We start from the raw sequence: 22,181 nt of genomic DNA on the forward strand, positions 1-22,181 counted from the left end.
AAATTTACTCATAATAAATATCTTTTCATTGATTCTACAAGACCCACGTTCTTGTGTTCTTCAAGTCACCACATTTGTGTTTTTTAGAGGAAACCCAAATATGGATGCAAGAACGCGAGAAAGAAACAAGATCTGTGGTAAGGCATGGCACTATGATCGTTAATTTTGTAGTCATATATTATATTCTTGGCGACGGCCTTTGGTCATATGGGAATACACTCTGTTTAGACCAAACCCGAAGCAGGCCGTCATTGGAGCTATATCTTTCTTTCATGCAGCGGAATAAGGCGTGCTTGGGTGTCCTGGTTGATTTACACTGCTAGATTGCTGCTACCTGACGCAAAGCTTTCGCACCATCTATGAAGCGAAAACGTGCATACCTAAGTTGGCACCGACCCCCCAAAGGGACATTGCAACACCTTCAATAAACGCTTTCTTGTTTATCTTCCTGTCTGCGAGCCCCGCGAAAGCTACAGTAGCTAGAGTTATCGCCAGCATGCAGCGGCACTGCGTGAATTGCTTGTCACAGCAGATACGTGAATCCCTTATGCTTAGCTTTTGTGGATTTCTTCTGGAACTGGCTACCGTGTGCTTTCTTTGCTGCAACTTAAGAAAACCAGGCCAATAGCCGCTTCACAGCTGCAATGACATAATTTCAGCGGTCAAAGAACGCCACGACGGGGAAAGCGAGGAGGAGGAGTAGCTTTATTCTCAGAAAAACCTCTTGATCACTTTTCTAACTGATCTGATGGGCATAGAGCAGTATTATTTGGCTTATGCACTTTCAGGTCCCTTGACCAAAGCACTGCATGTGTTAGGTGACTACGTTCTGCTAGCCTTCAATGATGATGATGAATAAACCTTCAAGATTAAAAAAAAACAGTTGGAAAAAAGTTCGTAGGGTCCATAAAACATCCACGTTTGCCTGTGTCGTCGCCACTATGTTCTCTCGGACGCTATAGCCGGCTGCTGCATTTGACGCGTGCTTTCCCACCCAGAAGCCTGCAAGTCGTTTCAAGGCTGCCTCACTGCGGAAATGACAAACGGATGCTCACACAGCGACCAAGCATGATGGGACTGTTCCCTTAATCACGGACCAACAGCAACGCTCCCTTTTGCGGCGGCGCGGCGCCGTCCTGCGAAGTTACGCACAAAGGAATAACCGGCTGGCGAATCGCCTTCGCCATTTTAAGGTAGCTTGCGCTATTAAAAGTTTTTCGGAGGTCCCTTGGGCAACACCCTTGATTACGACTTTTCGTATGCGCCACTAAATTCTCGGCTTTGACTTGACTGTATCGTTTAACGCGCCGACGCAACGCAGGCGATGAGGCGCGCCATAGTGGAGGGCTCCGGATTAATTTTGACCACCTGGGGATCTTTAACGTGCGCCGAAATCTCGTACACACGGGCGTTTTTGCTTTTCGCCTCCATCAGAAAAGCGGCCGCCGCGGCCGGGAATCGAACCCGCGACCTCGTGCTCAGCAGCGCAACGCCTTAGCCACTGAGCCACCGCGGCGGGTATTCTCGGCTATTTCATACGGCTTTTAAAAAAACTTCGATGGTGCATATACTGGTGTTAGAACATGCACTTTCGCCCAAATTGGAGCTGTTGCGCAGTTCAGATACTCTCGGTAGAGGAAAGTAGAAGAATAAATAAAAACTTACTGCATTGTAGAGTGCGTTGTCCACTTGAAAAATCCTCCATAGCACATAATAAAGATCTCCGGTATTTAAAACAATTCGCGGACAATCTTTCGCACTCTCCAGGCCCACCTGAATCTGCATCCGCCCCTAGCCCTCTTCCTAGTGATCCACGCTCCCGCCTGTTAGCCATGAAATCTCTTCTGAGAAGCGACACACGTGCCCTAATTCTCCCGTGTGTCTGCTCCCACCCGACTAATCTTTCCCGGGTGGAAGACGTTTCCCTCAGGAGGCTTTGGGCTGGGGTGGCTCTCACACCTTCAGTCACCTGGACTTGGAGACCCGCACCAGAAGACCCAGGAACATGTCCGAAGTGTCTGTCTTCGGCGGCTGAAGCTGGTGTCAATCATCTCTTGTGGACGTGCACAGGAACCAGGACAGCTCGGGACAGTGCGCTAAAAGTGGTTGGTCTTCGGTGGGATAAACCGGTGGGTGCACGAAGACCGCTACTGCAGGTCGCTGCTGAACTTTTTACACGAGACCGGACTCCATGCCTACCTTTAGACTTGTACAGGGTCATCAATTTCCTGACTACTTGTGCTTTTATACCCCTTCTCTTCCTTCTACCTAATGTCTTATCTTTTATTTATATGCCGCATGGCAAACATGCGAATTAAAAAAAAAGTAGCACTCTAAAATTTGCCGGCTCCGTTTTATCCACGCTCCCTGAGAAGGTTCACAAAGACGCGTTGACCCCATACTGAAGCACAACATTTAGGTCGCTGCGGATGCAGTACATCGCTGGTTCGTGCTCAAGGCTCTCGGCACCTTCATCGTTCAAATTCCGGGCGAAATTTATGCAACGTTTTCAGCATCAAACGGCAAGTCCTTTGAAAAGCCGTTCTCCGCATGCCAGCAGTAGTGTTTAGCCGGATACCTTAGAAATGGATGAACATTGATGGAAACGGTACTTATCGGAGAATCCGCCAGGGGTGTCTTCTTGCGTAAGTTGTTTTCTTCTAAGGTTTGCGTTCCTGAGCTAGCATAAGCCGTCGCCGCCATGTATAATATGGTTCTACCTTCCGCTGCGCGAACTCTTGCAACCTACACTCCGAGAAGCGGTAGACTGGCAGCTCCTGATTTGTGCAAGTGGGTCATATCACCGCTGGTTCCGCTACTGACGACGTACCTTCATGACAACTTATTAAATCACTAAGTTAGGATACAAATGTATAGATTTGTTTGTTTGCTTGTTGATATGTTTGTTTTTTTGCTTGCTTGTTTGTTTCTTTGTTTTTATTAGTTTGTTTGTTTTCTTGCTTCCTTGTTTTTAGTTTGCTTGCTTTGTTTTCTCTCTTATTTTTATATTTGTTTTCTTGTTTGTTAGTTTGTTTGTTTGCTTGCTTGCTTGTTCGTTTGTTTGTTTTCAATACTCCCAAGGCTTCGACTATGGGGTTTCCCGGCCGCAGCGGCCGCTTTTCTGATGCAGGCGAAATGCGACGGCGCCTTTGTGTTCGGGATTTCGGGGCAAGTTAAAGATGGCCGGAGGGTGAAAATTATCCAGAAGCCCTTAAATAAGGCGCCCCTGATCGGCTGTGTAGCGTGGGCGCGTTAAACCACACACTCAGTCAGCTTCAACAAAATAGGGTTAAATGGTGGGATAGGCTAGCCAGTAGCATGATTTTTTCGAGGGCTTCTTTGAAGTTGTCAATATTTCGCGAACGATGTCAGGCGCCAGATCATTTTAATTAATCGTTTTAGGGATAGAAAATGAAGAGGTATTTTCAGTTGTACACAAGAGAGTCTTATAATGTTTTGAGTGGCTCATTAAGCAGGAAAGGTGGTGAGCTCAAAGAATACCGTGGGTATGTGTAAACCATTATCATATTCGGGAGAAAGACAAGAACTAGTAACTCTGAGGCGCGATTATCTCTTAAGCAAAGTTACTTGTGACTTCCGTTCAGAGGCGATAGTTCTCTAAAAGTAGTCTAAAAAAAACTATTCCGGTTGGAGTATTTTGTGTGTGTTAGAGCGTTTTACTACGATTGAGTTGATTGGGATCCCATGCGGCAGACGCGTATACCAGCGGTCGGGAAGCTGGTTTCGTATACGCATTGAATTTACGCACAAGGCGGGCTAAGTTTTCGTGAAGATAGTCGAGAACACATTTATAGGCAGTGCTAATGCTGGCCATGTTCGTAACGCAGTTTTATGTACATTGGTATGTTTCAATAGAGCACGTTTTTGAAATGAGTCCTGCGCAGCCTTCTCAGCCACTATTCCCGTTGTCAATCTTGCTAACCCCGTATTAAAACTTAGCTTATGCCATAAAGGAGCAATTCCTAAGTGTCCGCGAAGGACCAAAATGTGAAAAGGCCGCCGCGCGTTTTGAAAACCATCGTTTAGGCACCCTTATCCAAGGCATCCTTCTCGGAGCAGACTAGGATTCTGCGAACAAGGCTGGTGCAGGACGAGCCGATAGGGAAGAACGCCTCGGTGGCGCTGATTTCGAATCACCCACACCAGCCAGCTTCGTCCGGGGCCGCTCCTCGCCGGGAGCGTTACTTTGAAAATTGCGGCAGATATCGGATCGGTTGAAAAACTAGCGCGGATGGCGAACCCTCGCACAATTCTGACCGCAATGTGATCCCCCTACTCGCGCGTGTAGCTCCGGTTTAAAAGCAAAGTTGTTTACCAAATCGTAATTTTTCCCATCCACAGTTAAAAATACCAAGAAATTGCCTAGCGCGCACAAGTGAGCGCGGGCCGCGCGGCAACCGCTCGGCAGTTAAAAAACTAAGAAAATGTCGAGCACTCGTGTGTGTGTGTGCGTGCGTGCGTGCGTGCGTGTGTGCGTGTGCGTGCGTGCGTGTGTGCGTGTGCGTGCGTGCGTGCGTGTGTGTGTGTGTGGGGGGGGGGGGGTGGGTGGGTGTGTGCGTGCGTGCGTGCCTCGTGACGACCGTCCTGCATCCCCGGCGCGCGCTTTCAAGCCAAACATACCCACCTGGGGAGACGGGCCAGGATTGGCCAAAAAAAAAGGAGCTCAAGCGCTCGCCGCAATCATGGTAACACCTGCTCTAAACGCGAAAAACACGTCATAGCGCACGCCTTTCCAATGTGATGACCATTGGTGAAGTCCTAGTTGATGTCCGGTGCTTTGTCAACGAAAACGTTTTTCAAGACGTTCCGCCACACTTCGGGGTGGGGGAAGCGTAGGTGCGCACATGACGCGGCATCTCTGCTGAGGGAAGGACAACTGAGAGGGGTGCCCCTGGGAGACATCCCTAGCCTCCACAGCGGTACGAAGGGTGATAGAAGAAATTTGCGCGAGAAGAAATAAATCAGTAAAAATCAGTGTACACTACCGTACACAGGGTAGTTTACTATATTTATACCTGTGCTACACGAGCGTTTCGAAGGCATTTCAGTCGAATGTCATTTGACTGAAATGACGCCTTTGAGCTACTACGCGACGTTTTTCAAAGACATGAAACTGATATCATATTTTAGTCGAAAGAGGATGGCATAAGATCGTTAAAACTCTTAAAAGCCTTCGAAGCGCGAATGGTCGTACTCTCGGGAGTGTTATTGCATGCCGTAATTACAAAAACAAATATTTTTGAGTAAACATTGGGGTTTAAGGTGAACAATCATCATAATTTTTTCCTTTTTTTTGTTCTCTCACTCGCTATAGGATCGCTACCTTGGTATGTCGCAGCGTGGTATGTCGCAGCATGGGCCTTATCGTTATGATTGCTTCAATCAAGGCAAATGCCTCTTGCTACTCTTGTTGAAAAATGTCTGAATGTTCATGCACGTTTTTGATCTTTCACTACTGTACCCTTTCCTGCCAAAGCCTTTGTTAGGCTAGCAGTATGTACAAAATAAATAAATAAATAAATAAATAAACTTGGTACTCTCAACACCGGTGCTGCGAAAAAAAAAACTGGCTGTCAGAATGTTTTGTACGGGCGTGTAGATTGTTAGACATTAGATCGGTACTAACTGTTTTTCGCTCATTTACCCTACAATTAAAATATTTTCAATAACGAAACAGGGCCGCAGTGGCGAGGCCAAAAAGTGGCGGGCGAACGCGGAATCTTTCAACTGCCTTTGAGAATAGACGTGTAGATCGGCGCAACTGCTTCCAGTTCGAATGGCATTTGAAATTTTGAAGGTCATTCGACCGAAATGTTCTTTCAAACGCTCGTGTAGCACAGGTATTAGATGACGGGGTACTTTCCCGGTACAAAGAGTTTACTTCAGCTTTATACAATGTGGGTAGTTATATGGTGTGCGGCAAAGCATTTTTTTTGCCTGGGTTATGTAATATGTAAAGAGGCGGGATTGGATGATATGATATGGACTGTAATTATGAGCAATAGCGAAACGCCATAAAAACATCCCAAACATGACTTAAGAAAAAATATTTTAACTGGTTTTAGCTGGTCTCTGCCGGTTTCTGCTGGTCACAGGTGGGATGCTGTTGGCCCCAAACTGGGATTCAGTTGGCACCAGCAAGGCTTCAGGTGGACCAAACTGGGCTGCTGTTTGAACCAACTGGGCTGTTGTTGGGACCAACTTGGGTGTAGTTCGTACCATGTGGGCTGCTGCCTGAACCAGCACGCTTCAGTTGGGACCAACAAGGCTGCAGATGGGACCAGCTGGGCCGCAGTTGGGACCACTGGAGATTCAACTGGATCAGCAGGATTTTAGTTGGACGGGAAGAGCTGCTGTTAGGGCTAACAGTTGGTCCCAGGACTTCCTGGGACCAAGACGGGGCCTGCTATAAAGGCCTTCCGGAGCCAGCAAATTATTATCACAATCCAGCTACGACCAACCACAGCTCAACTTTCTGCACATAAGTATACCACATGAATAAAGCCTGCCCCCGAGACAACCTGATAAAAGAGAGCATCGTGTATGGGCCCACTTCCGTCCTTGGGTCGTGGTCATTTAGCTATTCCTAGGTATATTGTGCTATATGCTTGCCGAATATTCAAATCTAATCAAAACGGACCCCTTATTGGCCATATATTTACCAATACTGCAAAAATCGGCCGTGCCCTAACCCACACTGTTTCCCTTCATAAAGCAGCCAGGTTGGTGTCGACTTAAAAGCTGTAAATTCTATAATGAACTTGAATTCCAGCGCCAAGCTGTGAACATGGTAATTTATTTTTGATGCTGATTACATTAGTATTTTTTGTTAATGTACCGGCAGCAGTTTTTTAAACCTGCCGTGAAGTTAAGTGAAGCCATGCCTAGTTACTTATTACATAGCCAACATTGCGACGATTACGGAGCGCCGTGTGCGGCGGTGTGGTCGTCGGTTTGCGCAGAACAAATACGGCGCGAACTGGGAGTCATCTAGAGTTATTCTACATCAAAACGGTTGGCATCAAGACCTCGGAAGTTCTTGAAGGCGTTTCTTTGTCCGCCTAACTTTTATGAACGGAAACTCGAAGGCATTTTGCCCCATCGCGGTGTGGTGTGTAGGCCTCGCTGCTTGGAATATCTCTGTTAGAGTTCGTGTGCTCTGTAAGCTGTGTACTAAATGTCTGACGACGAAAAAATGCTACCTGCATCGTTTGCTCTGAAAAAGTGAACGCCGTTCTTATATAACTTCATAATGGTCATTGTAAGAAACTTTTGTATAAGAACATTGTATAAGAACATTGCATAGGAGCCATTGTAAAAGAACATTGTATATATATTGTGTGGCCATTGTATACGAACCTTTCCTAGGGTGCTCAAGCTGCAAGGAAATCAAGTGGCGGTAAAAACGACAAGGGAAGTGTGCATGGAAGTTGCAATATTTCCTGGTAAATAAAATGCCTCTGAGTGCATCCCGTGCAATGCGTACGTAATGCTGTTTTAGCTGGACGCACAAGCTACTGGCGACATGTTTTACCCGTCAAGTGACTAACTGTACCGACTAACTGTATCTGGGACGAGCACTACATTCCCAGCGGGGATCAACAACTAGGATGAACTGGGACCAGTGGTCTGTTGGTCCCAGCTAGGAATCTGCCCGCAAACCAGTTCAACTGGGACCAGCATACTTAAGAAGAATATTTTCTTTTGGGGAGCAACCGAAGCGTTCTTTAGGGACAAGCAGCCGGCGTAATTCAGTAGTCGAACTCACGAAGAAGTGCGCGCCTGAAATTTAACCGATGTTTACGGTTTTCCAGCTACATTAATCGTAACTTGTATGCCACCTGTAGGCCTTGTTAGCATCGGTTATTCACACACGGCACTATAAGGTCAAAAATGGTCCAAAGTAGCATGGACGTAAGTGCAGTTCGCATTCACGTGACGTCAGGAATAAAAACCAAGGCTGCAGAAAATGCAATAATCAACCGTGGTACGTTTCCAATCTTCCTTGGTTGGTAATCAGTACCAACGACGATAATCCTCTAGGCCGAAAGAGCTCACGTAATTGTAGAGATGTCTCTTTTAGGATGCGGTTTCATAGCTGGAGAATGGGTCTTTTTTGTGTCCGTGCTGTTGATGGTGCGCCTGCAAGGACGACTGCATACCATCTGGACGGAGCGCACGGTTTCCGAGTCGTCGAGGGTATATGCGGGCTCCTAATTAAAAAGGGATCTCTAAAGCTAGGGCTTTGGTTGCTATTCCTGCCCCTATTTCACCTGGCACCGTCGCTTTTATTCACGCCATCCTGCATTCATGACGGAAACAGATTCGTACTGAAATGTTTTGGAGCCGTACAATTCTCATCACGTTAAGGAGCGAGCCATGCATGTAATTCGGTAGCTTTCCGGAGGAAACCATGGGCATTGGCGGGGACATAGTGAGCTTACATAAATGCGCAGGTGGCACGTCGCTCCTGCAAAGTAAAACAGCACCTAGAAAGCAGCGATGTGTGTCTAAAACAACTCGTGTGGAATTCTCGCACCTGCAGGAACAAAGGCTTTCGAAACAATAAACACGACGTTGCACAATATTGTTGTTAGCAAATATTTTTTTTATGTTTTCATACCTTTGCTTTTGCTCAGAGAATCCCTGAATCTCCTTGTGCTTACATTTTTCAGGGAATTCCTTTGTGTGACATTTATCACTCAGCGTTTCTTGTTCTGTGTGAAGCCAACAGCAACGCGCTGATCATGGCAATACCAGTAAAAATAACCTGACGGGGTGCATTACCTTAAACGAGATGTCGGCAGCTTTTCGCACCTAGAATGCAATGAAGGTGTCAGTTGGTTTCTGACCACCGGTTATCGATCCATGTAGCGGTCATGGCTACCCGTGTAAAAGTATTTACCACGCTGGCGTTTTGGGGAAACTTAATTGTTCTCAACCGCTGATTTTATTTCAACATTAATCGAATAATCGGAATAACAAACGCCAATCAAAAATGCATCTACCTACCCATCTACCATCCGTCTACTCATGCATAACAAAATCTAATTCTAACCATGTGTCTAGCCAATCCACGTACGCTTAAACCTTACAGGCCGAGAAGATGAGAAAAGGGCCAAACAGATGCAACGTTGTTGTGTTAAGAAACATTTCGAAATTTTTCACAGTGCCCTCTTGGAGCATGAAAGAAAAGGCGCTTACCTGGAACCCTTGACTCAAAACAGGTGGCCTAATTGAGTCAATGTTCGTTGCCAAAAACCCACCTGGTTGCTGCTACAAGGTGGCCTGCCTGCATATGCAATATCTTCGAAGGTTGCACAGTTTGTACATATGCTTCACGGCTTCCAATTGAACTGGTGTAGACGCGAAGGTACAAAGCTGTCGAGCTGCGAACACGATTTTAATGTTTCTATTACGAATAGATTCAGTACAACTAAAAATGTGTGGTGCTTCCTTCTTCTGGCTCCTCGAGCACAACCCATGCAGGTATGCATTGCTGACTGCTCCGGAAGTAACAAGCATCCGTGATATCTTAGAGGCTAGGCTTGATAGGTTCAACGACGCTAGAGAGGCTCTTCGGTACACAGACAGCTCTACCTCACTGGAGAAAGATGTGCTCACCCTGTTGTAGTAGTTGGACCCACCTCGGCTTATAAACAACTCAACTCTCGGCCTTAAGTCTCCAGCAGCTGTAGAGCGCCTGTCCATGGCGGCGGTCCAGTCAGAAATACAGCAGAGGGTGCTAAGAATATATGAGTACCCATATAGGCCGCCTTTTTATTTTAAACCTAACAACCTTCAACACACAAACTCTGTCTAGGAAGGGAATCTTAGCTGTACTACTCGAGGAGCTCTCGGACAAAAAGGGAAATATTTTTGGTAAAGCAAAGTTAAAAGAACAGGGGAATGCTTCGTATCACTGAATGTAAGTCATATTCTGTGGTCCCGAGGACCTCAGGAAAGATAAGAGCACGGTGTGGGATTTTAATCCGCAAGGAACTAGCAGGGAATGTTGAGAAATTATACATCATTAAAGGGACACTGAAATGAATTTATCAGGCTCTTGTTTTTGGTTACACTCTGTAGACGGGCTCAGATAAACGCATGTTGTATCGTTTATCTGGTCTATAAGGGGTTATCTATCTTGTAAAGTCCGAAATAAGAAAAGAAAAACGACCATTGGTAGTCGCACGAACAAAAGCAGTGACGTACATACAAGGTGCTACGGGAATGGACGATGTCCAAGAGTATACGTATACACTCTCATCCTCGTAACGTATAATGTAACTTCTAAACGAAAGTAACCTATAGCATAAAGCTTACAATGAAGCTAATTAAATTTTTCTTTATCCCAGCCCATTCTAGGAGTTACAGGCGTGAAGTTAAACCCGGTGTAAGGATTACGCCAGTGATTTACAGGTACCTTCGAAAAATTCTGACATGTAACCGTCACCTTGAAACTTATAAAACTCCCGGTAACCCGTAAGATATGCTTGTAAGAGATGCCCGGTAACCCGTAAGAGATCCCGGTAACACAGGCTGCTCACCAAGCAACCTGTGATTCCGCCGTTGTATGATATTTATTCATTTATTTAGTTTTGCATACTGCAGCTCCTCTTGGGGCTATAGCAGGAGTGGGTACATTGCACAAAACCATGCATCGAACAAGTTCAACCATAAAATAAAAGCAAAAAGAAAGAAAGAAACACGGTAATGACGAAACCAGGTGTTCGAAACGCAACATAGAAGGAAGTATACAGTTTTAGTGGCATGGTGAAGGGTTACAGTAGATCGACCTAATATACACATCTAAGTACAAAAGTGCACTCGTACAAAGGGAATTGCCCAGAGGAAACAAAGCGGTACATGTGCGTAGCTTACACTAGTTGTATTTTAGAAGGAAATGCACGCAAGTTTAGAGAGCGCACGTGGCCAGGCAACGAATTCCAACGCTCAATTGTTCGCGGAAAAAAGCTATATTTGAGCGTGTCTGTGCGGGGATGATACGGGGAAACGTTAAGGGTGTGATTGCTCCTGGTCTGAGTGGGGTTTGCATATGTGACATATTTGTTAGATGACAGGCGATATGAACAGTGAATGATGCGGTGAAAAAAAGTTAGTGATTATTTCACTACGGGCAGTTAAAGCGGTTATCTCTAGAGATACGAGGGCTGTGGTTGGTGAAAAAGTACAGTTATAACTGCGACAGATGAATCGGATGGCTTTCTTTTGAACGGCTTCAATTTTGTTAATTTCGCCTTTTCGGTAAGGGTTCCACACGGTGCATGCGTAGTCGAGTATCGGTCGGATTAGTGTTTTATACATCAAGAGTTTGGTGTCTTTCGGTGCTTGGCTGAGTGTGCGTCGTAGATAACCCAGTTTCTTAAGTGATTTTGTACATATATATTCGATGTGTTTCGACCAGCATAGGTTACTTGTGAAAATAATGCCAAGATACTTATATTCTGAAACTCTTTGAAGGTTTATGTCAGCGGACGAGTACGTGACATTAGACAGGGAACGTTTGTGAGTAAAAGACATGGATACTGTTTTGCGGAAATTTACGGTCATCTGCCACGTTTTACACCACGCGCAAAACCTAGAAAACGACTCGTTTAGTTTTTGGTGACATAGCGGTGAGCTAATGTGTCATATAGCACGCAATCGTCCGCATAAAAACTGATTTTAGAATTGATGTTACCAGGCAGGTCGTTTATCTAGACAAGAAATAGCAGTGGTCAAAGGACCGAGCCCTGGCAAACTCCAGAAGTTACGTTCGATTTATTGGATACGGAACCGTTAAATTCTACAAATTGCACGCGATCTGAAAGAAATGTTTCTATCCACTTGACCAAGACAGGGTTGTTTAATATGGCAGTTAGTTTGCATATCAGCTTAGTGTGAGATACCATGTCGAATGCTTTGGAAAAATCAATGAAAATGGCGTGGACCTGCTCTCCGGAATCAAGAGAAGAAGAAATGTCGTGAACGAATTCTGTTAATTGCGTAACCGTTCTGAAACCACGCCTGAATCCGTGCTGAAACTGAGATAATGAGTTGTGTTGTCCTAAATGCTCCACGATGTGTATATAAATGATATGCTCCAGTAGCTTACAAGAGTAGGAAGTCAGTGATATTGGTCTATAGTTAGTAATAATATGCTTTTCTCTCGACCTAAATAAGGGAATTACTTTTGCCAGTTTCCATGAGCTAGGCACTATGCCAGTTTCCAGTGATTTCTGAAATATGACAGTAAGATATTTAGAAGCCCAAACGGAATAACGGGCCAAGAACGCATTGGGAATGTCGTCCGGACCTTTGCATTTCTTAGTGTTTAAGTTTAATATTAGGTTGAGAACCCCCTCTTCGCTAATAATAATGTCCGGTATTGATAAGAATGGGCTTGTACTATAAAAAAGACGAACTTCAAGGTTGTCGCGAGTGAAAACAGACTCAAAGAACCTGTTGAAAGCTTCGGAAATTTCCGCAGGATCATTGGTTGTTTCATTGCCAATGGAAAATGACGCTGATGCGGCACTGCGAGGCAATATTGATGACCAAAACTTGTGTGGGTTATTAGATAATAGTGTTGGAAGTTCTACTCGAAAAAAGTGTTTTTTTGCGGCATTTATTTTGAACTGGAGTTCTTCCTTGGCCTGAAAAAATCTACCGTCATCATAAGAGAACGGCGTGACCTCGCCTGCCTCATCCTACGTACCCGACGTGAAAGATGCAAGATGCCACGGTTCATCCAGGGAACGTTAGTATTTCTCTTTTTTTGTTTTGATTGGTACAAATTGCAGAATGCAAGTTTTTACCAACTGTTCAAAGAAACCAACTAAAGCATCAACATCGTTGCGTGTGGCGAGTGCTAAAAATGATTCAAATTTATCGGCTAAACAGTCGAGAAAGGAAACGTCATCAGCACGGTTAAAATCGTGAAAAAAAGTGACCACAAATTGCGGTTTCGCAATCGAACACTGCATGGAAACTAGCACTGCCTTGTGATCCGAGATACCGTCGATAATTTCGCATTTACAACGTTATGTACCATATTTGTACTTACGAATACCAAGTCAAGGAGTGCATTATGCCGGGTGTAGCCAGTTACGATCTGGGTAAGCCCGAAGGATAAATAAAAATTTATAAGCTCGCCACAAATATGGGAGTCGCGGCCGTTGTGAGTCAAGGAAGGCCCATCAACTCCAGGGGCGTTAAAATCCCCCATACGAACAAAGTGCTTGGTGCCGAAGTTGTGTGCGTTTGCGAACTCGTTAAGAGTGTGAAACATATCGAGGCAGGAATCCGGGGGCGGCATATGACACCAAATACAATGTGAAGTTTGTCGATGTGAAGATTGCACCATATTGATTGAATGCAAGAAGGACTAGGCAGGACTGAGAACCTTAAGTCCGACCGAAAGAGCAAGGCTACGCCGCCGCCTCGGCCGATTTATCGATCGACACGAACCACGACGTATGCGGGTGGTGTAAATTCAACGTCATATATAGTATCGTGGAGCCACGTTTCAGTTATACCAATGATGTGTGGGGAATATGTCGAAACGAGAGAAAGGAAGTCGGGGAATTTGCGTGTTATGCTTCTTGCGTTAAGGTTAATAATAGTTAGTTTGGGTGCAGAGCTACGGGGTAGTCAACACTGAGTTCCACGGACGAACGGCGCACTAAAACTGCCGGTATCATTCAGGGGCGGCGGTACGCCCTGTGAAGGAACTTTCGGAGAAGTCCCAAGTTTATTGGTAGCACAGCTATGGTAACCAGAGGCCATAACTAGAACATTCGATGCGTCGTTCCAGTTGTAGCGAAGGTTGTCGATAAATACACGGTCATACACTATTTTAACTGAGGAGCCATTATTGCGAAAAGTGGAGGTCACATCCCATAACTTCTTGCGGATAGATCGCACTCTAAAAGAGTAATCTTCCGAAATGCTGAAATTGGAGTCTTTAAGATGTTCGGCGCTCTTGAAGAGAGCCATCTTGTCGCTAAAATTTAGGAGTTTCAATATGATCGGACGCGCCAGCCTTTCACGCGGTTTGCCTAATATATGTATGCGCTCTACGCGTGGCATTTCCATTTTCATTTTCTGCGTGACGAGTACAGACACACTAGACAGTATAGATTAGTCATTCTCGCTGGCGTCCTCTGGGAACCCGTGTAAGATAATATTATTTCGCCTGGATTGATTTTCGAGCTCGTCTATTTTGAGGCTGAGCTGAGCAATTGTTTTACTCGCCAAGGTACCTTCAGTGCGTAAGGCTTCGCACGCAGTTTTCCCCTCGCAGACAGCTGTCACAGACTCGAGTGCCGCCACCCGTGATTCCAACGCATCGAATCTTGCGTTGAATTGTGTTTTTATGTCTGTTATATCGCTAGCGATTTGATTTTGGCTTGTGAGTAGCTGAGAAAGCATTGACAAAACGGTAGTATTTTCGAGCTCCTTTTGTATAGCATGGGCTGGCGGGGTAGACAGTGTAGCCGCCTTTGAAGATGTATTTGAGCTTGTCCTAGATTGCGTTGCGGGGCCATCTGAGTCTTTGAGAGGTTTATTTTTAAAACCAGGGCCAGGATTTAGTTCGATGTCACCACTAAGAATCAGGCGGCAAACATCATACAACACATGCGAATATAGCGACACAACACCAGGTGGGCAAGTGAGCAGCAGCAAGAAACGATCGTCAGATCTCACGCAGTATGCATGGTTTAGGTACGTACCTGTGTAAAGAAGACGAAAGGATTGAGCATGGCGCTCGAGCTGCTGCCGCCTTGCCCACTGGTGAATCACGGTGCAGCCAGGACTTTTATACCCGCAGTGGAAGACGTCACATGCCAGTGACGCTAGGTGACTGGATGACCAGTCTGGACATTCTTGCTTTGGTGGGCGTGCAAACCGTCAGCTGAAGTGCTGCCGAATCCAACGATGCTATCAAGCACGGGTAGCGCATGGTAGCTTAGAAGCACACCGTCGGTGAGGTGCGCACGCAATTTCGGCATATGACAGCATATGGAGAAACGGCGGCACCCGCAGGACCGGTTGCCGCGTTTTTCCACCACTCGCGCCTTTTCCCCGCTGTGATTCTCCTATGATGAAGCGAGGGTTGCTGTTACAAGTCTAGATTGTCGGCGTGAGTCGCGGAGGCTGCGGCGAGCCCGTTTGTGACTTGCAGCTCTACACGGCCAATTCTTCTACGACTATCAAGAAGGAAGCTGCGGGAGCAATGGCAGCAGCAATGGGACAGAGAAGTAGAGACTAAACTACAGATCGTTAAACCCAAAATAGAAAAGCATTCTACTAAAAAAACATAACAGATTTCTAGAGGTAGGAATATGCAGATTAAGAATTGGCCACACACACATCACACATTCATACCTTTTAACACACGCAAACAAGCCACAGTTCCATCGATGTGGGGGTCAACTTTCTGTCCTTCATATGCTTATTGAGTGTGACATGTGCATCATTGAAAGGAAATGTCATTTTAATGAAGCTTACACATATAACATTCCCTTGCACCCTTCATTAATTTCATCAGACCGCCCAATTTTCTCATACAAAACAGTTTTTAGTTACCTAGCAGATGTAGACTTTTTAAAATACATATCATATAGCCCATAACCTCACCTGTGTTCATTATGTGTTTTAAAATGGTGATGGAACCTGAGGCTTTACATTTTAGGTGCCTGCACTCACTGTCAATTATGACCCCATACAGCATTTCTCTTAGTATACTCACTAAGCTTTAATTATGGCCCTATACACCAACCCCTGAGAAAAGGTTTTTAAACTAGTGCCTCCTTTACAAATCTTTCTCATCACTTTTATCATTGTTATTTCGCTATTTGCGTTTGTCGGCCTTGCGCCATTAAGCCCGAAATTATCCTCATCATCACCCGCATGTTGGACCAATGCCCCTGCGCCACTGGGAGCGAATTTGGTGAGTACACTCGCTAACGGTTTCGCCGGTGTGACTGGAAGTATGCTTTTGGTAGGAGCTTTTCAAACGCAATAATAAAATGTAATTTCTCAAATATAATAATTTTCAAATAGAACCCACTCAAAGGAATATATAACCGGCTCAACAGTAGGTTTGCGCTGCAGAAAACTAGTCCACTAAATGCTGCCCAAAATTTTAAAATCACTTTTCTCTAGCGTAGGCCTTTTTAAAGTCAATTTTTTCCTTGAGCGGGGAAATATGGTGTTAGTCATTTTGAGACTGTGGACCATTTTCACCATGGTAAGTGGGTTCATTATATTATTCGCACAAATCAGTAGTTAATTCATTCCCCTGGTATTGCAGGGTCAATGGCTGTGTCGCTTGATCAAAGCAGTAAGGCGGCTTTAGGGAATGGTGGTTGATTGAGCATGCAGGCTGCTTGATTGTTGTTGTTTTTTATGATGTTGTGGATGTTTTTTTGTGAGAACTTGTGGCTAATTTTTTTACAGGCTGGGTTGGCCAAGTAACACAGAGGCGGGTGTAAAATCGGTCCTGCACCCTCATCGCTACCTCGATGTTTGAAAAGTGTGCTTGCATCTGGCTACCCATGCTATGACTTGTCAGCACGACAGTTTTTCTTGCCTACAGTGTTCCTTGAGGTGTCAACTAGGTCTCCGCTGCGTATGACATAATTAAAAATGACGTCTTATTTAATTTGAAACAACAGCCTCAAAATGCAATAACTAAAACATATTTATTCTAATATTCTATGTAAAGATGGCAACCAGGCCTGCAAGGACAAAAGTATGATTCACTTGTAAAAATTAGAAACCTTTCTTCCCGTGTTGTGGAGTTTTATACTTCGTACCTTATTTTGCCTCATGTTGAGCGACTATTTCACTCCGTTAGTTACTAAGTTTAGGGTATGAATTAACATAACGATCTCCTCAGCATGTAGGTTTGTAGTTTTTAGCAACTGTAGCTAGTCTACTCAAGGGTAGTTTTGCAGCGCCAACACAAAATATTACCTAAACGAGCTCTTTGTTAGCGAGAGCTCTTGTTTTGCCCTTCTATTCGTCTTATAAAGTTCGTTGTAATCTTTCATTATTAAGGTATACCAATTGATATGATGTTTGAATGGTAATGGCGCAAGGCCAGCTAGGGCGAAGAGCGCCAAGAAAGTGTTTTGATGAATAGGTGACAACTAAAATTGGTTAGAGGGAACACAAATAAAAAAAAATTAAAGACTATGATTACGGCTGGTGTACAGGGCAGGGAAAAGACCAAGAGTAGTTAAAACATAAATAAGGTGCCTGGTGTATAGAACCAGGGGTAAAACTACGGGTGGTATGAGATGAGCTGAAAGAAGTGAACTTCTGATAGAAATTTAAAGTTGCGCTGAACAGAAAGCATGGCATAGTCTCGTAAAAAGTATGACGGGTGTAGAGGAATATGTTGTTAGTAGAGTTCTCTGTAGTGTTTACGGCGTGTAATGTCGAGTGTCTTGCATTGAATGAGGACGTGTATCACGGATAGGCCCTCCCAACACCTGCTACACAGGGGTCTTGGAGATCCTGTGAGGAGGTGGGAGTGTGTTACGTGCGTATGACGTATCCGTAACCTACGTAAGGTAACTTCAATGTGCCTGTTGTGGGAGTCAATAGTGTATTGTCCCAAGTGAGGTTTTATTACGTGTAATTTGTTGTCTGTCTGTCTGTTCGCTTCAGTCTGCTTCCCAAGTTTTACGGAGTTCTCTGATGTGTGCCTTGAGGTCTGTGTAAGATAGTGTTGCCATGTCTACTGTGTTTCGGAGTGCTGCATTGGCGGCCATTTCATCCGCCACTTCATTTCCGCCAATGCCAGAGTGACCTGGGTCCCAACACAGTCACGCGAAGGTTTGACGAATAAGCTAGCAAAATTGATTTGAAGACAAGGTTAATGACATGGTTTTAAGTGCGAATGCACTTCGACCCTGAACCTGCGTCCACCGCGATGTCCGCATAGCATACCCACGTTGGGGATTGGCCAGGAATCTCCTCATCTTCCTTGGAAACGGGGGGAGATGGGCGCGCGCTGCCTGGCCGCTGACATGGCACATACCCACGTGGGGGATTGGCCAGGAATCGGGCGTGAGAAGGGCTAATGCACCCGCTGAAAGGAGTACTGACACGAAATTTCAAAGCTGAGATCCGCTCTAGCAATCAAGTACAACGACAACACAAATAGGTGTCTGTGAATAAATGCATCTTTCTTTCTTTGTAGTTGTGTGTGTGTGTGTGATCTCTCTTTCACGAACATTACCGAACCGCGCAAATTCAACTCGTGCATTCGCACTTTCACATTCTTCCCCTCGGGGAAATGCGGGGAATTTTTTCGATGACTTTCCGCATGACATTGCACGGACGACGCTCAGCGAATCTGTATACATGATGGATTTAGGAATATAATGTTCAACTATGTGACTTACAACAAGAAAAATGCCATATGCTTCTGCCGTAAAAATACTTGTATTTCCATTCACGGTTCCACCTGCTTTAAAATTGGGCCCGTGCGCAGCAAAAGACACCGCAGAGAACATTTTAGACGCATCACTGAAAAACTCTGCAGCCCTGTATTTATCCTGCAGATACATGAAATGCTGCAAAATCCCACTTATTGGGGTCCTGTTATTATGGTATTGTAAGAAAGACAAGTCACACGACACATGACGAAGATACCATGGTGCTACAAGATCAATGTGAGATGATTTAAAGGTGTCTAAAAAGAAGACCTCATGAATAGTCACCTCGACCCTCACTCTCTACGAGAAGGGGACAGAAATTGTTGGGCGGTTTAAAATGAGTTAGTTGTGGAATGTCCTTAAAAACCGATGGAAAGGATGGTTATTCACTGATGAGATTTTTGAAGGCATATAGAAGGTCAACATCAGTTCGCTGGTACGCTAAGCACCATTTGTCACACTCTGCATAAAGACTGTTGACAGGACTAGCACGGAATGCCCCACAAGACAGGCAAAGGTCCGAGTGAAACACTGGGTCGAGCATTTTAAGTGCTCTTTTTGTTTCTGGCCCATACACAACAATTCCGTATTTAGCTTTTTAAGAAATTTGTATCACTGGAATTAAAATGTATTCTTGGACGCATATTACATTTGGCTGATTAGCGTGCAGGATCTAGTATACGTCGTCAAGATTATTAAGAAGGCATCTGCAGTTCTATTGAACAATATTTTCTCTTCCCATTATGATGTGTTAGAGCTAGATGGATGTGACTACGTAAGGTCTTTCGGGGCTTGCACTGTTGGGAGGGGTTTTTACCTTCTCTGGAGGTTTTATTTTGGAGGGACCCGCTCCTTCCGCTGCGAAGCAGACAGGAAAGGTCCCACGACTTTGTCATCATCAGATTTGGAAGGGGTACCCGGCGGACCGGACCCCCCGAACTTGGCACCCTTTCCGGTGCTCTTCGTTCGAGGCGCGACCGCTGAGGGCGTCAGGAGCGCCGAGGATGGCACAGGTGGTGCGGCGGTGGTGGGACCTACTGCGGTTTCTTCCGTCTTCCTTTCCATCGTGCCCTCACGTGTGCTTCGGGCCGGTGGAGAGGAAACATTGGGTGCAGCAGCATCCCCAAGGGACGTGGATTTCACCACACCCACTGCTGACTGAGCAGGAGGTGTGGTGACGGGGTGGGCCACCGGAGGCAACCCAGGGGAGGCGGCGGTGGAGGGGACAAGGTCCGGATCGCGGTACTGATTCCCCGCCAAAACCTGACGCCGCTCTGCCCACCGGCGAGCCGTGTCGGCGTGCCTTTTTAGGGGGAAAGAGGCGAACCTCTTTCGCGTTTCTGAGACGGTGATGTTTTCTGTGATCTTTATGTTTATTATTTTCTTTTCAAGTTGAAACTTCTCCCACTTTCGGGAGTACGCCGCGTGTGGACCCTGGCAGTTAATGCAGAGGAGTTGTTGTGAGCTACAGTTATGTGTGGGATGGTCATGTTGGGCACACTTGACACAGGTTATTTGGCCCCGACACAAGTTAGTACCATGCCCGAACCGCTGGAACTTGACACAGCGCCGCAGGTTCGGGATATACGCTCTGACAGAGCACCGGATGAAACCAGCATTGATGTTATCTGGAAGGATGGAGCAGTCAAATGTCAGGATGCTATGTCTAGTGGGTACTACCTTATTGTCTCTTCTTGTGGGTATGCGCCTGACAGCCGTTACACCTTGACTTTTCAGGCCTTCAAGATGATCAGCCTCGGTCTCGTTTGCTAGATCTGGCTCCTAGATGACGCCCTGCGACCTGTTGAGGCTGCGGTGGGGCGTGACTTTGATGTCAAGATCGGCCTTTCAGGTCTGCTTCAGGAGTTTTGTGGTGTGCTGTTGACTGTGTACCTCGACCAATATCTCGCCGGTTATTTGCTTCATAGCTTTATAGGATTCCCCTGTAATAGTTTCGAAGAACTTGTAAATCAAGAACATGGACTGTGAAGCAATGGGCGTGGCTTGTTCAAGAGATTTAATTACCAAGAAATGTGGCTAGTTGTCAGGGTTTAGGATTGTCATAGTCGGTAGGGTTGCAAAAGATACTTCGGTGAGGCCACTTTTAGGGGGCCGATCATTCAGTTTGGAAATTTAGAAAAACCATACAGCATGTACAAAAGCAGGGGAGGGAGGTACTTTCTTCGTCAGCCTTACCCTGATAGCTGAAGAGGTCCCGGAGTTCCCTGCCTGGTAAACAGACAGGAAGCCCCACCACCGGAGCTTGACCTGGGCTCCGACGGCCACCGTTTGTGGGTTATGCCCTTCACCTCACAACTCCTAGCCATGGTAGATTACAGCATGAGTATAGGGGCTCGGGGTCCGCGGTGTTGCCAATGCCGTCCTCAAGATTACTCTAGGTTCCCCGTTCAGGGAATGTATACTAACTGGCACAGCTGTCAGCCCCATTGTGTTTTAACCCAATAACCATTCGGGCCATTACAGGCACATAGAATTGGTCTTGGACCTTGTCTAAATTACGCTTGAATAACGGTGCAAGTTCTAGATGGATCCACTTCTACAACACACCTGAATTGCAAAAAAGGTGAGTTGGTGATTCGTCATTATATTAGCTGCGAAAAAAGCACCCATAAAACCACTTTACTGAAACGAACCTTTTCGGCTTCCACATGGGAGCCTTGTTCAAAATTAGTACGAGGGAGGAGGGAGATGTTTATGTGTAAGTACGACCAAAAATGGGACGCAGACGGCGTCGGCATCGGGAAAGCATGTGAGCCTGGGTTTACTGCGACGCTGGCTCTGTTGATTCCACATGAAGGCGAGGAAGTGTTTTATTTTCTCTTTTGCAAATGTATGTGTGGCACTGCTGTTTATCTCGTAGCCAGTTTCTCTCCCGGTATCTGCCTGTTCTGGGTGAGCTTGCAGAAACATTAGGCGAGATAAACTGGAGCACGGTACGATTAACTTTAAGGATGGTTGGCCAGCTTGACTAAAGAACTTTCGTTTGTTCTGAGCGATGGTGCAAAAATACTAAGTGTAAAGATTACTGAAACGCTGTGAAAGTAATCGAAATGCCTTAAATTACCCTGTCTCTGGTGTGGAATTTCATTTTATTCTCAGGTTTGCGGCTTCATTTCCCTGCAATATATTATTTGTACTTCACAGGCCTGTGTTTTGGGTTCTAGGTCTTCTGGTTGCACTGCATTTTGTTCTTTTTTTGAAGTTTTCTGTAGATGGCGTTTCAAGGTGGAAAACTCCAACTGACGGCCCCTCAAATATATACCTCAATCTACGGCAGCAGTAAAAAAGTTAATCAGATGACCTCGAAATATCTTCAGATTGCCATGATTTTGTACTTGTGTACTACGTAAAATTCCAAGCTTATCTTCTTACATTTTGCTAGTTTCTATTTTCATGCAGGAAATGATAGATCCCGCAGAAATTTTGTCAAAAGACGGATTGCCATCAGTCTAAAAACTTGTTAGTGCTGCTGAAAAAAAACGTAACTTGGTGTGGGAATATACAACTCAAGTGGAATTGCAAAGACGAACCTAAGAGCGAAGTATAAAGATTGATTCGTAAAGACGAACCAATTCCGAATGCAGCGTTACGCACTCTGCGTGACACGTAGAAAGCAGCAATTATAGCCCTAAAACTCCTTCGTATGAAACAGTGATTTAGTTATAAATGTTCTTTCTACTT

Source organism: Haemaphysalis longicornis, unplaced genomic scaffold (assembly GCF_048455015.1).
Source record: "Haemaphysalis longicornis isolate Haplotype H1 unplaced genomic scaffold, Haemaphysalis longicornis Haplotype H1 scaffold_4, whole genome shotgun sequence".
Taxonomy (NCBI): domain Eukaryota; kingdom Metazoa; phylum Arthropoda; class Arachnida; order Ixodida; family Ixodidae; genus Haemaphysalis; species Haemaphysalis longicornis.